The sequence below is a fragment of the Alligator mississippiensis genome, chromosome 3, assembly GCF_030867095.1.
Source record: "Alligator mississippiensis isolate rAllMis1 chromosome 3, rAllMis1, whole genome shotgun sequence".
NCBI lineage: Eukaryota > Metazoa > Chordata > Crocodylia > Alligatoridae > Alligator > Alligator mississippiensis.
In genome coordinates, this window is record NC_081826.1 from 56,310,603 (window position 1) to 56,324,647 (window position 14,045).

At 46.0% G+C, this 14,045-nt stretch overlaps 1 long non-coding RNA gene across 5 annotated transcripts in view; it reads right to left on the reverse strand.

The window, feature by feature from the left end:
- LOC106738322 (uncharacterized) overlaps positions 1-14,045 on the reverse strand; it is a 91,017-nt gene that overhangs the window by 19,612 nt on the left and 57,360 nt on the right. For 3 of the 5 annotated variants that reach the window (XR_002093884.2, XR_009460702.1, XR_009460700.1), the window contains exon 5: positions 6,534-6,602. The exons of the other annotated variants lie outside the window; for them this stretch is intronic. This is a non-coding gene — a long non-coding RNA (uncharacterized LOC106738322). The remainder of the gene's footprint in view (positions 1-6,533; positions 6,603-14,045) is intronic. 5 annotated transcript variants of the gene reach the window in all.

A 14,045-nucleotide genomic window follows, 5' to 3' on the forward strand; every position in this document is an offset into this window, starting at 1 on the left:
TCTTCTGGCTGGGGAAGAAGAGGGACTAGAGGGGGTAGGGGAAAGCTGCAAGCTCCCCCCGCCCCAAACATAGACGCATCCTCTTTCCTGGCAATGATGAGTCTTCTGCTGCCAGTGGGAGCAAGGACGTGGGAGCAGTACCTGTCCCTGCACCTGCACCACATCCCCTAACACCAGAAATAGCCACCAGCACCAGAATGACAGTCTACTCCACCCCAATTTCATCTCCTAGCATGAGCTTCCCACTGCTAGAGGAGGAGCTGGATCTGGAAGCAGGGGACCTGAGCACCCTAGCAAAAGAAATTCTAGGGAATGAGGGAGAATCTGAGTTTGTGCTCCACGCCCCTCAAAGTTCCCCTAGAGCCAGGTCTCCTTCTCCAGAAAGCACCTTGGAGGAGGTTGAGGTTGTGGAGACAAGTGGCTCAGCTGAGTCAGCTCCTCCTGTTGTTGTGCCTCAGCCTACTGAGGAGGGGGTAAAGCAAGATCCCAACCCTCAACCCAGAAGAAGAGGGGCAGTGTAATGTGGGATCATTCTGAAGTGGCAAATAATCCCAAATATGCTATCTGCCTGCACTGCCAAAGACAGATCAGCTGGGGCAAGGAGGTGAAACACTTCACCACCACGGCAATGTTGCTGCATCTCAGGAGGCAGCACTCTCTTGCTCTTGTTCCTACTCAGCCTGGCACCAGTGGGAGCATGCCCAAAGGGAAGTCCCCCTCTCGCTCCAAAGCTACTGACCCTACGAAGCAAAGGCAGGACACCCTGGATAGGTGAGGGACAGCCACAGACAAAGGGAAGCGCATTGCAAGAGCGAGCGAGGTCACTCAGAGCATTGGGAAGATGCTTGCTTTGGATGGCCACCGCTTCTCCTTAGTTAAGAGGCCAGGGTTCAAGCGGCTCTTGGAGCTCGTGGCCTCATCCTACCAAGTGCCCACACACACCACCTTTAGCAGGACAATGGTGCCCTCCCTGTATGAGGCATGCAGGGAGTACTTGAGGGAGAAGCCATGCAAGGCAGGGTCGCAGGTAGGATTGCACTTCACCTCCAACATCTGGAGCAGCTGGGGTGGAGATCACACCTACCTCTCCCTCACAAGACACTGGTGTGATCAGTGAAGCCATTGATGGGCACTCCTTCAAGCCAAGATGATGGACGAGTCCCACACAGCAAGGGAGATCATGGGGGCCATGAACCGCATGGTGCAGGGGTGGCTCATTGGCCAGGGTGAGCTCACCTGCAGGTTCATTGTCACTGAAAACAGGACCAATATGGTCAAGGCAGTCCGTGATTCCAACTTTGTTGGCATCTGCTGTGTGGCACACAAGATGCACCTCATAGTCAGGGACGCCCTGGAGAGGAACAGGGCTGCTGGTGATGGCACCATCACTACCACCCAGCTGATTTCAAAATGCAGGAAGGTGGCAGGCTACTTCCACCACAGCATCAAGGGGGGCAAGATGCTGCAGGACAAATAGGCAGAGCTGAGCATCGCGCAGCACAAAATCATGCAGGATGTGGAGATTCGGTGAAACTCCACCTACCTGATGCTGGAAAGACTGGTGGAGCAACAGAAGGCCATCCATGAGATGGCCTTGCTTGGGGAGAATGGAATCAGCAGCCCCATTAACAAAGCAGAGTGGGATACCATCTCCCAGATCTTGGTTGTCCTCAAGCTGTTCCTTGAAGTCACCAAGACCCTCAACACTGGCGATGGCCTCCTTAGCCAAGTGATCCCCATAGTGAGCTTGAGAACCAAATGGAAACGTTCCAGGGGGTCAATGTTCCTGGCCAGGGCAAGCCGCTGTCACCAGAGGTGCAGGCACTGGGGAAGTGGCTGAAGGAAGGCATCAAAAAATGGCTGGATCCCTTGCCGTCCAGTATAGTCCACATGCTGGCAGGCGTGCATGACCCGAGGATGAAGGGGAGCATCTGCAGACCAAATCCTCGATCACTGAACAGAGGTGCTGGTGAACAAAGTCAGGGAGGCAGAAGGGCACAGGCAAGGGGACATGGAAGAGAGCGATCCACTTTCTCGTGCCAGCATTCCCAACACCAAACAGTCTCCTCCATGCCAGCCAATGCCAATGTGGGCCAAGGGCATAGCTTCAATGTTGGGGTCCAGATGCACCAGACCCCTGCCTTGGGCAGGTAGCACCAAGGCTGCGGTGACTACCTAGCTCGCTGAGAATGTGGAGCCACTGGACTGTGACCCTTTGGCCTATTGAGCTATCTGCAGCCAGGTGTGGCAGGATCGGGCCACAGTTGCCCAGGAATACCTGTCCTGTCCACCAGTTCCAAGTGAGAGGGTGTTCAACAATGCTGGGTATCAGCAAGAGAGTGATTGCTCAGCATTGCTACCAATCCACCAGTGGTTAGCGCTGACCTAGTGAAGGGGACTTGGAGGGGTTGGATATATGTAAATTGGCAGGCCCCAATCATCTTCACCCAAGGGTACTAAAGGAATTGGCCAACGTCAAAGCAAAATCACTGGTGCAACTGTTTCAGCACTCATGGCACTCAGGACAGGTCCCAGAAGACTGGAAAAGGGACAATGTGGTCCTTTCAAGAAGGGAAAGAAGGAGGACTCAGGTAATTATAGGCCAGTTAGCCTCACCTCTATTCTTGGCAAGACCTTAGAAAAAAATCATAAAGGATCACATTTGTGGGGGGCCAGCAGGTAATACAATGTTAAGGGGTAACCAGCATGGATTTATAGCAGGCAGATCCAGCCTGACTAACCTGATCTCTTTTTATGACCAGGTCACAAAGTGCTTAGATGCAGGAGTAGAGGTAGATGTTATTTACTTGGATTTTAAGGTGTTCGACACAGTGTCACACCCAATTCTTACAAGTAAACTAAGTAGCTGTGATGTGGATTTTTTTACAGTCAGGTAGGTGGAAAACTGGCTGATGGGATGCACCCAAAGAGTGGTGGTGGATGGGTCAGTTTCTACCCGGGGAGATGTGGGCAGTGGTGTCCTCCAAGGCTCATCCTTGGACTAGTACTGTTCAATATCTTCATATTATTTGGATGAGGGTGTAAAAAAGCACTCTGTTCAAATTCTCAGATGATACCAAACTATGGGGTATAGAAAACACACTAGAGGTAGGGAGTGAATTCAGGTGGATTTAGATAGGCTGGGAAAGTGGGCGGATTAGAATAGGATGCAATTTAACAAAGATAAGTGCAAAGTGCTACACCTGGGGATAAAGAATCACCAATACACCTATAGACTGGGAAGTACCATTCTATGTAGCACAACAGTGGAAAGGGATCTCGGAGTTATAATCAAAGCAAAAATGAACATGAGTCGCCAATGTGACAAGGTAATAAGTAAGGCTAACTGCACTCTTTCCTGCATTAGTAGGTGCATCATGAGCAGGTCTTAGAGGTATGGGCTGGGGCTATGGGGAAGGAAGCGGCCTCAGGTCCTAGGTATGACCACTAAAACTGCACCCTGCCAGGGTCGGGATGCTGGTTGGGACTGTGGCGGCACGGCAGCCCCACGAAATGCCAGGACCGGGGATCTCCCTGGTGAAAGGCAGGTAGGAGGCACCTGATAACCTCCAGCCACCATATGCCCGCACAGTCCTGGCTGAGAAAAATGCAGAAACCTAAGATCTTTGAGAGGCCTGAGGCTTGCTGGCTGCAGTGGAGTTGTAAGACTCCAGGTGAGCTCAGCTTAGCTGCTTGAGATGCCATCTGTGAGGCATGGGCTTTCAAGTTTAAAACCCTTCATCAGGCTGAGGAAGCATCTAGTTGCGTGCGTGTGTGCGTGCGTGTGCACTCTTCCTGAATGGAAGGAATAGGAAAGAAGCCAGAGACTGGTATGCAATGCAGGCAAGAAAGCCAGTCAGTGAAAATGGAAATGGAGGCATCAGGGGGTGAGAGACAGGCTAGAGTAGGCTTGGAGAGGATGTAGCAGGTAAAAGTGGAGAGGTACCTGGGGAGTCAGATGTCCAGCAGGTTGTAGTGTATCATAAGTGCAATGTCTATATTGAGTCTATGAGTTTCTGCATCTAGGAGGTTGATGAAGTGAGGTTCATAGGCCCATCTGTGAAAAGCGGTTTGTAAATTCCCTTTGAGGATCAGGACTAAGAGACTGGAGACTGAGTGGTTTTCTTGTGAGAAATGAGCCCCTACAGGTTGTTGGGTATTCTTGTCTGTAATAGATTCTGGTGCACAGTTTATGGGGGTACTGGAAATATGTTGGCAAGTTTTGCATTTCTTTTCATGACATGATCTGGATCTATTAGGTGTGCTTTGGGCAGTAGGAAGTTGGCTTCTGGTGATGAGGTTAGCAAGGCTCAATTTGAATTCACAAGCCACTTTTCACAGACAGGCTTATGAACTTCATTTCATCAAGCTCCTAGATACAGAAACTCATGGACTCAATATAGACATTGGATTTATGACACACTACAACCTGCCTGACATTTGACTCCCCAGATAGCAACAGGTACTTCTCCACTTTTACCTACTACATCCTTCTTCCTCCCTGCCCCTAACCCCAACCTGTCTCTCACCCCCTGATGCCTCTATTTCCATTTTCACTGACCGGCTTTCTTGCCTGCATTGCATGTCAGCATCTGGCTTCTTTACTACTCCTTCCATCCAGGAAGAGCACACACACACACACCAACTAGATGCTTCCTCAACCTGACGAGCGTTTTTTAAACCCAAAAGCTTGCAAAGAAGAATTTTTCCAACTATTCAGTTGGTCTAATAAAAAATATCAGATTGACCCTGAGAACATTGTCTGGGCTATGTCCTTAGACCAACACGGCTACAACCTACACCCCTTAACACACACAAGTGACACGAGTTTTGCTTCCAGCAGTTTGAGGTGCAGTTTCACAGAAACCCCTGCACCACTCTGCCTGAAACCGGCCAGGCCTTCCTCATGCCCGCACAAGGGGCTATGTATGTGGCAGGACAGGTGCTAATGAGGGCAGCCATTTAATGCCCCGCTGTCAGAGCTGGAGGCAGCAATTTAGCTTCTCACCAGCCAGCAGGGGAAGACCATCTTCCTGCTGAGCTCCTGCGCTAGGAACAACTTGGAGGTATAAGGGCTTGGGCTATATGGGGAAGAGGAGGCCCCACATAACCCTGAGAATAACTTAAAACTGCACCCTGCCAGGGTAGGGAGGTCTGGGTGGGACTGCCAGTGGTGCAGCAACCCCAGGAAATACCAGGACCTCAAACCTCCCTGGTGAAAGGCGGGTAGGAGCAGGAGGCACCTGATAACCTCCAGCCATTGCACAGTCCTGGCTGGGGAAAGCCCAGACCTGTAGATCTTTGAGAGGCCTGAGGTTTACAGTGGAGTTGTGAGGGTAAGAACAGGGGCCTTGCAGTTTTCACCTGCTGCACCTTAACACACACACACAGTCACATGTCATGAGTTCTGCTCATCAGCCTGTTGAGGTGCAGTTTCCCAGAAACCCCTGCACCTATCTCCCTGAAACTTGGCAGACTTCATGCCCTCTAAAGGGGCTACCATCCAGTTGGTCTAATAAAACGTATCATTTTGGAACCAAGAGTTCTAGTTTTTTGTATGTCTTTTGGTCTCAAACCAACACGGCTACCAAGTACACCCATTTAGACCATTAAGCACATTAAATGTAGAAAATCTCTCATAACCTAATATTGTTACTCAGGCTTTTCCAGATGTAAAATTCTCTGACTTGCATCCTAATTGCGGCCTCAGTCTTCAACAGCAGTTGAGAACACACAGCAGTAGTTCCCAAATGTGCTCACCAAGTACACTGCATAAATGACCCCTAGCTGCACAAAGCCACTAGGTTTCTCCTCATAGCTCCCGCACAATTTCAACAATGTAATTATGTGGTTATGCATCCCTTCTGCTCAATTTTTTAAAGAAAATCAGTTCAATGGGTTCTCCTGCATCTCAGAGTTAGGAAACATGAGAAACCAGAAAACCTAAAAGGGAGTAGTACGTAGTCCAGGGACCATAGGGATCTGAATAGTTCTCCAATAAAGCAGGCACTCATGCTTTTCAGCTTCATGATTTTTAAATCAGTAGATTCTAACTGGCATTCAGATAAGCCAGGTAAGTTCTTTGGCATTTTAAGTTTTATGCGCTTACATTCTTTCATAGTTACAGTTTTCTCTGCTTAAGAGTTTAATTGGTAAACCCTCTAAATTAGATTATTTCTGGTAATGGAACACTATATAGGCGACCCTCGCCATTCATGGGGGATACGTTCTCGTATCCCCCGCAAATGATGAAATCCATGAATAAGGCACTGTGTTCATGAACGCAATGCCCCCGGTGGCTGGGGGGGTGCACGGCTCCGGCAGCAGTGTGGTGGCAATGGCGGCAGCCTGGCAGCAGCAAGCACGGAGCTCCCAAGGAGCTCCTGTATGTGTATAAAGTGCATTTAAAATGCAGGTTCAGAGTTCATGAATATTTGAAACCACCAATGCCAAACCCACGAATAGCAAGGGTTTCCTGTATTGAAACAGCCTCACTTCAAGACAAGGTGTAATAAAAAGGGTGACCATCTTACCAGCTTCAAATCCATTGGGGACTCCTCTAGGATCAAATCTTCTTCATAACAACAAAAATGATTACGGGTCTAGGAAACAAGGCATACAAGGAACGTTTAGAAGAACTGGCATTATTTGGTCTGGAGAAGAAAAGATTGAGAGTGTAACCACCTTCAAATACAAAGAAGATGATGGAAGACTATTCTTTTGGCTGCACTGGACAGGACAAATCATTGGACAATGATCATAAATTTCAACAAGGAAAATTTTGGTTGAATATTAGGAAAAACTTTCTATGAGCATGATTAGGCACTGGCACAGATTCCCTACATGGGTGGTAAAATCCTCATCCTTGGAAGTTTTTAGAGAACATTAGATAAACAGTTGGATAAGCTTGTTTACATAGTTGTGATCCTGCCTTGAGGAGGAGGTTGAACTAAATGACTGCCTAATGTCCCTTCATTTCCCTATGATTGTACAAATTACAATGAAGAGAACTGACAAGGTTCCTTGAATGAATTTGATATCTTTTATTAGACCAACCCAAATGGTTGGAGAATAGTGATTAAGCAAGCTTTCGGGTTCAAAAATCCTTCGTCAGGCTAAGGAAGTTTCAGCAGTTGGTATGTGCTCTTCCTGGATGGAATGAAAAGTAAAGAAGCCAAGGGCTGGGCTGGGGAGTCAGTTGCCAGGCAGATTATAATGTGTCAAAAATCCAATGTCTATGTTTAGTCCATGATCTCTAGTATCCAGAAGGTTGATGAAATGGAGTTCATAGGCTCGTCTCTGGGAAGTGTTGTGTAAGTTTCCCTTGAGGATCAGGACTGAGAGATTGGAGAGAGAGTGGCCCTCCTGTGAGAAATGTGCCCCCACCGGTAATTGGGTATTTCTGTCTGATGGATTTCCGGTGTGCGTTCATTCTGGTGCGCAGTTGTTGTTTGGTCTCTCCTACATATTTTCCATCAGGGCATTTGGTGCACTGGATGAAGTACATTACATTTCTGAAGAGAACTGGCATTTTGGTAGTATTTCTTCAGTCTTAGTATCTAGACCAACCTTTAGTTTAGACAATTACTTTCCTATCTAATTTTCCTCGGCTTTCTCAGTCTGTTTCCTGTCCAAGACTACTATAGTGTGTTTGACACTGTTAAACAGCTATGTTCTATTATACGGGCAGCTACATGTCAGGAATGTTTTTTATAAAACATCCTGGGATAATTTGTTGGTGGAAAAGTATTTTAGAAATTTAAGGAAGTGTTATTATTGCTATTCAAAGTATAAATTCTTAAACTTTTCCCATAATTTGGAAAAGAAAAAAGCCTGTAATTATTATCCCTGAAATGTATAGTTTCCAATATGTTTATGCCTTAGTCTTAAGATTTTAGTTCACAATAGCCAAAAGTAATCCATAGCATTTTAATTTTTAAAAAGCATTTTATTGTTTCAGATATAGATAGCATTTCTATTTCTCAACGAGAAATAGTAGATGTCATTGCTATGAATCAGCAGTTCTTTTTTGACCAATTTAGTGCAAATATAACCAAGAACAGATAACAGTAAAATAAATTATGTATTAGATTGATTAATATTTGGAAAACACTTGAAAAATTTAATATGCTACATAGAGTGCTAAGTATTATTATTATTATTATAGTAAAACAATTCCCAGTTCTAATACAAATATAAATGGTTGAGTTTTGATTCCATAAAATAAACCTTCAAAATCAGAAGATAAAGGACATTTTACTGTTTTAAAAAATAATCTGAAACATTTTTCAATAAATGTTGTATAAGTCCTAAGAGTTGTCACATCAGGGAAAAAAACTGCATCTATGCTATATTAAAAATTAGCACAATTGAATTTACAATACATACCTCAAAAAGATTCAAATGGTATACTTTCTTTCCTAAGGAGGAAAAAAAAGTTTACCTCCTCAGCAAACTAACTGGAAATTTCAAATTATATATTTTACACAAATAATTTATTTCCAAAATATATTGGTTCTTCCTATGTTCTCCTATAGCCACCCCTAACTGTCCGTCTTCCCCAAATCATAAAAATTAACTCATCAGAAACATTACAAGTTAGTCCATTCTCTCTTAGGACAAAAAGGCCAGAAGCTCCTGTTACTTAAAGGGAGCTAAATAACCCTTATTGCACTATATTACTGGTGCAGGGGGATCAGGCTGCACAGACAACAGGGAGAAGGGCTCCTGAAAAAGAGGGCTACAGGAGAGTGACTGGCTGAGACCTAAACTGCCCAGGGAACTATCAGTAAGGTGCTGAAGGCTTACAGGGGAATATGACCCAGGGTAGGGGAAAGTGTTGTGGTACAGCCAGTTAACTGAGATGTACGTTTAAGCCCAGTGTGGGCACAATTTTTGTTGCAGCCAGTGAGCTTACTTTTTGTTATAGTTTACACCAGTGGACCAAAAGTTACTACAAGGGAAGGAGGAGTTGCAGGGGTACCTTATGAGCACGAGAGTGTTTTAAGCGTGGCCAGAGGCTTGGGGCCAATGACTCGGGCAAGCCGCGGTCAAGAGGGCCAAAATCTGGGACAGAAACGCAACTGAGGCAGCCTGAAGCTGAGCAAGAACCAGAGCTAGGGGCCCAAGAGGGCAGAAAACAGCCCCAGAAGGTGAGACTAGGGCTGGGACCCAGAAGCCAGTGCAGCTAAAGTCGTGGAGGCCAGGAAGGCTGCGGCCCCGCAGGACTCCCTCTCAGATCCTGGGGCAGCTTCCCTTTTCAGAAACAACATTAAGGTGTGGCAGACAGGAGAAGGAAGCTACCTTAGGAACCTGAGCAGGGCAAGGAGCTACATGGCCATCAGGGGGTGTCATGGCTGCCCCTGGGGCTCGGTGCCAGTTACAGGACCATCATGATCATTTTGGGCTGTGGGTAGACTAAACAACCAAATTAAAAATGTCAGGGAGTCTTACTTCTTAAGAGCGTGTATCAGCTAATATATTTAACTGTTTAATATATTTGTTCCTATCCTGGTGAAAGTAGAAGCTAAACCAAGGCAGTTTACCCTGGAATGAAATTACTACATAAACACATTTTCACTTTCTCTTACAGAAGGATAGAGCAAGAAAATAAAACAGTTAATGTTTATCAACTTGAAATGCAAAAACGTCCCTGGCACTTTAATTGGTATAACTGTTTTCTCTGTCCCACACTTTAAGTCCATAGACCATACACTTTCACCCATTTAATTCCAGCATCCAGCCCAATGGATGATGACTGAATTAGAGCAAGGGTGTCAAACTCTCCTGCCTGAATCTGGACTGCTCAGCCTCCTCAATATCAACATGCCTCAACAGTACCTGAGAATTTATTGACAAGCCACATGCCTGCTCACCTAACCCCCCATATTCCCAGCCTTTATGAGAGACCTGTGAGCTGAATAAAATGGCTCCATGAACTGCGTCTCTGGACCCCTATATATGTTACAGGTATTGTTCATTTAACTGGCTAATTATGCAATTACTAGGAGACCAGCTACACATGCAAATTAGCTATCACATAATAAAAAGCTCCGACCAGCTACGAAGTTAGAATCTGAAAATATGTACTGACCTTATAGCTGGTTGCTCTGGAGCTTCAACTTGCATGTATAGCAGGGTCTCCCCTGCAGATGTGAGCCCCGTCAGCTAACAAAACTCCCAACTGCAGGTGTGTCCCACACCCAGCATAAAATCTCTGAGCCCTAAGGATCATGGCAGCCACAATCCCCCAGGTCCAGAGGCTTCACTCACCCGGAGCCCTAGGGATCACAGCAGCTGATCTCCATGGTCTTGGGGTTTCACACACCCCTGAGCTCTATGGATCATGGCAGCTTCAATCCCCAGGGTCCAGGGGCTTCAGGTCTGGCCCTAGGGGTTTCCCACACCCTCAGAGTAGGGGGGTACTGCCCTTGCAACAATGCTCTGGCCCCCGGGAGTTTCCCCACTCAATTGGGGTGCATAGGGCTCCCAGATGCAGGAAACTACTTCTTGCCAGTGCAGGGGGAGCTCGGGATCAAGCTCCCCCTGCACCAATAATATAGTGCAATAAGATATAGTGCATGATCCCATAATCATGCCTCCTGCCATTCACATGTGGCATGGCAGGAGGCACAATTGTGTGAATGGCGTGTTAGATCCCATCACGCATTTAGTTGCATGTGTAGAGGGGGCCTAAGACACTTCTGAACTAGAGTTTCTCTTTCAAAAAGACAACAAAATATTATTTAATTGCATCAAGGTATTAAAAATCTACAATATCCCTTAATAACTTTTAAAAAAGAGTTCATATACGCCTCAAATCTAGTTGGAATTCATTCAGCTTCCATTTCCAGCCCTTAGATCTTATGTCATATCTTGGTTGATTGCATAATCAGCAAGTATAAGCAGTGGTACATAGCAAAATGTAGAAAACCATATACAACTCTCCCACAGATCACCTGGACTAAAACTGATTTAAGGATAGTTTTCTTAATCACACCTTTAACTGAAGACACCTTAGGAAAAAGTTCAAGATCTTTTCAACTAAGCGCCAGAAATAAAGGGCTTCTATACTTGTGCAGGGAGGCATTAATTGGGTCTGCTGGAGCATGGTAATCACCACGCTCCAGCAGACTCCAACATCACACGTATCAGCATCCCGTGCTGAAAAATGGCAGCAGGGGCATGTTAACTAAAGCTAATTCAACGAGCTTTAGTTGAAGCACCCCCACCACCAATTTCAGCGTGGGGACACGGATACATATGACTCTCCAGGTGCTAATTAAAGCACTTCCCTCACCCACCACCCAGAGCAAAGCTAGAAACACCCAAAGTTTTCCATGCAAGAAACTTGAATTCACAAATAGTAGGCTAAAAAGGAAAATTCTTCAATATCTAAAGAACCATTTTAATGCAATATGGCATGAGAGACCTTTTAATATGGACAAGCTATCATCTGAAAACTGTATCAGTGTTTTATATCTTCTCCCAGGTTACCAATTAAAATGTTAAAAAGCCATAGGGATAAGAACTGATCGTTGTATGACCTCACTAGAAACACACTTTGCTCAATGGTGATGATTCCCTATTAACAAGTTCATTTTTATGCTTGTCAGTTACCCAATTTTTAATCCATTTAACACGTGCCATGTTAATTTTATATCATTCTAGTTTCTTTATTGAAATGTCAGAGTATGAAGCCTTATAAAATCTCACTGTATTACATCAAGACTATTATTCTTATCAATCAAACCTGTAATCTCACCCCAAAAAAATTAAAGATCGACAAGATTTTGTTTTATAAACACATGAATACTAGCATTAATTATATTACCCTCTCTTAATTAGGCCCTATTTTAGCCATACCATTATTTTGACCTATACTGATGTCAAACTAGAAGGCCTATAGTTCCCTAGACCATCTTTTTAAAGCTTTTTTAAATACTGGGTCAACATTAGTTCTCTGGCAGCATTCTGCAACTTCCTGTGTCCCAACAGTTAGTAAAAATAAAGAGATTTTCTGCCAGCTTTTTTCAAAACTCAGTTACCTGAAACCACTGATTCAAAATATGTCAGATATTAGTAGGTTTTTAGATACCATGATGTACATCTGGGATGGCACTCAACATGTTCTTGAGTTACTTTTGAAATTAAAATGCTTCATCATCAGCAAGTGTCATGATTATATTATCTGGCTTTTCTCTACCCCAAATTGGACACTGGTCTTTTTTGCAAGGAGAGGTCAGGCTCTTCCACATTGTCTTTGACTATAGAAGATAGAAACTTGAAGCCTTAAGAACAGCCCTGTTTCCATCTTAGTGGCCAAACTAAGGAGGAAGGAGGACCCAGGAAACTATAGGCCAGTTAGTCTTACCTCAGTCCTGCGTAAGCTTTTTGAGAGAATTATCCTGGCACATGTCCACGAGGGGCCAGCAGGGGAGATTATGCTTAGGGGCAACCAGCATGGGTTCATTAGAGGCAGGTCCTGTCAGACCAACCTGGTGGCCTTCTATGACCAGGTCACAAAATCCTTAGACACAGGGGTAGCAGGGGACGCAGTCTTTCTGGACTTTAGCAACACATTCGACACTGTCTCTCACCCCGTTCTCATTAAAAAACTAGTGGACTGTGGCGTCGATACCTACACAGTCAGATGGGTCACTCATTGGCTGGAGGGCTGCACCCAGAGAGTGGTGGTGGACAGGTCTTATTCAACCTGGAGGGATGTGGGCAGTGGGGTCCCCCAGGGCTTGGTCCTCAGACCCTCACTGTTCAACATCTTCATCAGTGACTTGGACAAGGGTGTAAAAAGCACCCTGTTCAAATTCACAGATGACACTAAGATGTGGGGAGAAGTGGGCATGCTAGAAGGGAGGAATAGGCTGCAATCAGACCTGCACAAGTTACAGAGGTGGACGGATGAGAACAGGATGGATTTCAACACTGACAAATGCAAGGTACTGCACCTGGGGGGGAAGAACCAGCAGCATACCTACAGGCTGGGGAACTCCTCCCTTCTCGTCAGCACAGAGGCAGAAAAGGATCTTGGAGTCATTATTGATGCCAAAATGAACATGGGCCGACAGTGTGGGGACGCAGTCAGGAAGGACAACTGTACCTTGTCATGCATCCACGGACGCATCTCAAGCAGGTCCAAGGAGGCGATCCTCCCCCTCTATGCAACACTGGTCAGGCCGCAGTTGGAGTACTGTGTCCAGTTCTGGGTGCCGCACTTCAGGAGGGATGTGGACAACATTGAGAGGGTCCAGAGGAGGGCCACCCGCATGATCAGGGGTCAGCAGGGCAGGACCTATGAGGAGAGGCTACGGGACCTGAACCTGTTCAGCCTCCACAAGAGAAGGCTGAGCGGGGATCTAGTGGCCGTTTACAAACTAGTCAGGGGGGACCAGCAGGCATTGGAAGAGTCCCTGTTCCCCCGAGCACTACCAGGAGTGACAAGAAATAATGGTCACAAGCTGGCAGAGGGTAGATTCAGGCTAGATGTCAGGAGACACTACTTCACTGTCAGGGCGGCTAGGATCTGGAACCAACTTCCAGGAGAAGTGGTACTGGCTCCTACCCTGGGGGTCTTTAAAAGGAGGCTAGATGAACAGCTTGCCAAGGTCGTTTAAGCCCAACACTCTTTCCTGCCACGGCAGGGGGGCAGGGGGTCAGCTCAGGTCCCTTCCAACCCTACCAACTATGAAACTATGACTTTGCTTGCTTTTCATATTTAGGACATGCTCCTTTCAGAGATGGTTTGGCTAAACAGAAGAAAAGCTTCATAGATTTCATAGACATTAGGGCTGGAAGGGATCTCGGAAGATCGAGTCCAACCCCCTGCCTCAGAGGCAGGAAGTCAGTTAGGGTCAAAGGATCCCAGCAACATAGACATCCAAATGTTTCTTAAATGAGTCCAGAGTAGGTGCTTGCACCACCTCTGGGGGGAGTCTATTCCAGGCCTTGGGGGCTCAGACAATATAGAAGTTTTTCCTTACGTCCAGCCTGAAATGGTCTTGGAGGAGTTTGTGACCGTTTAACCTTTT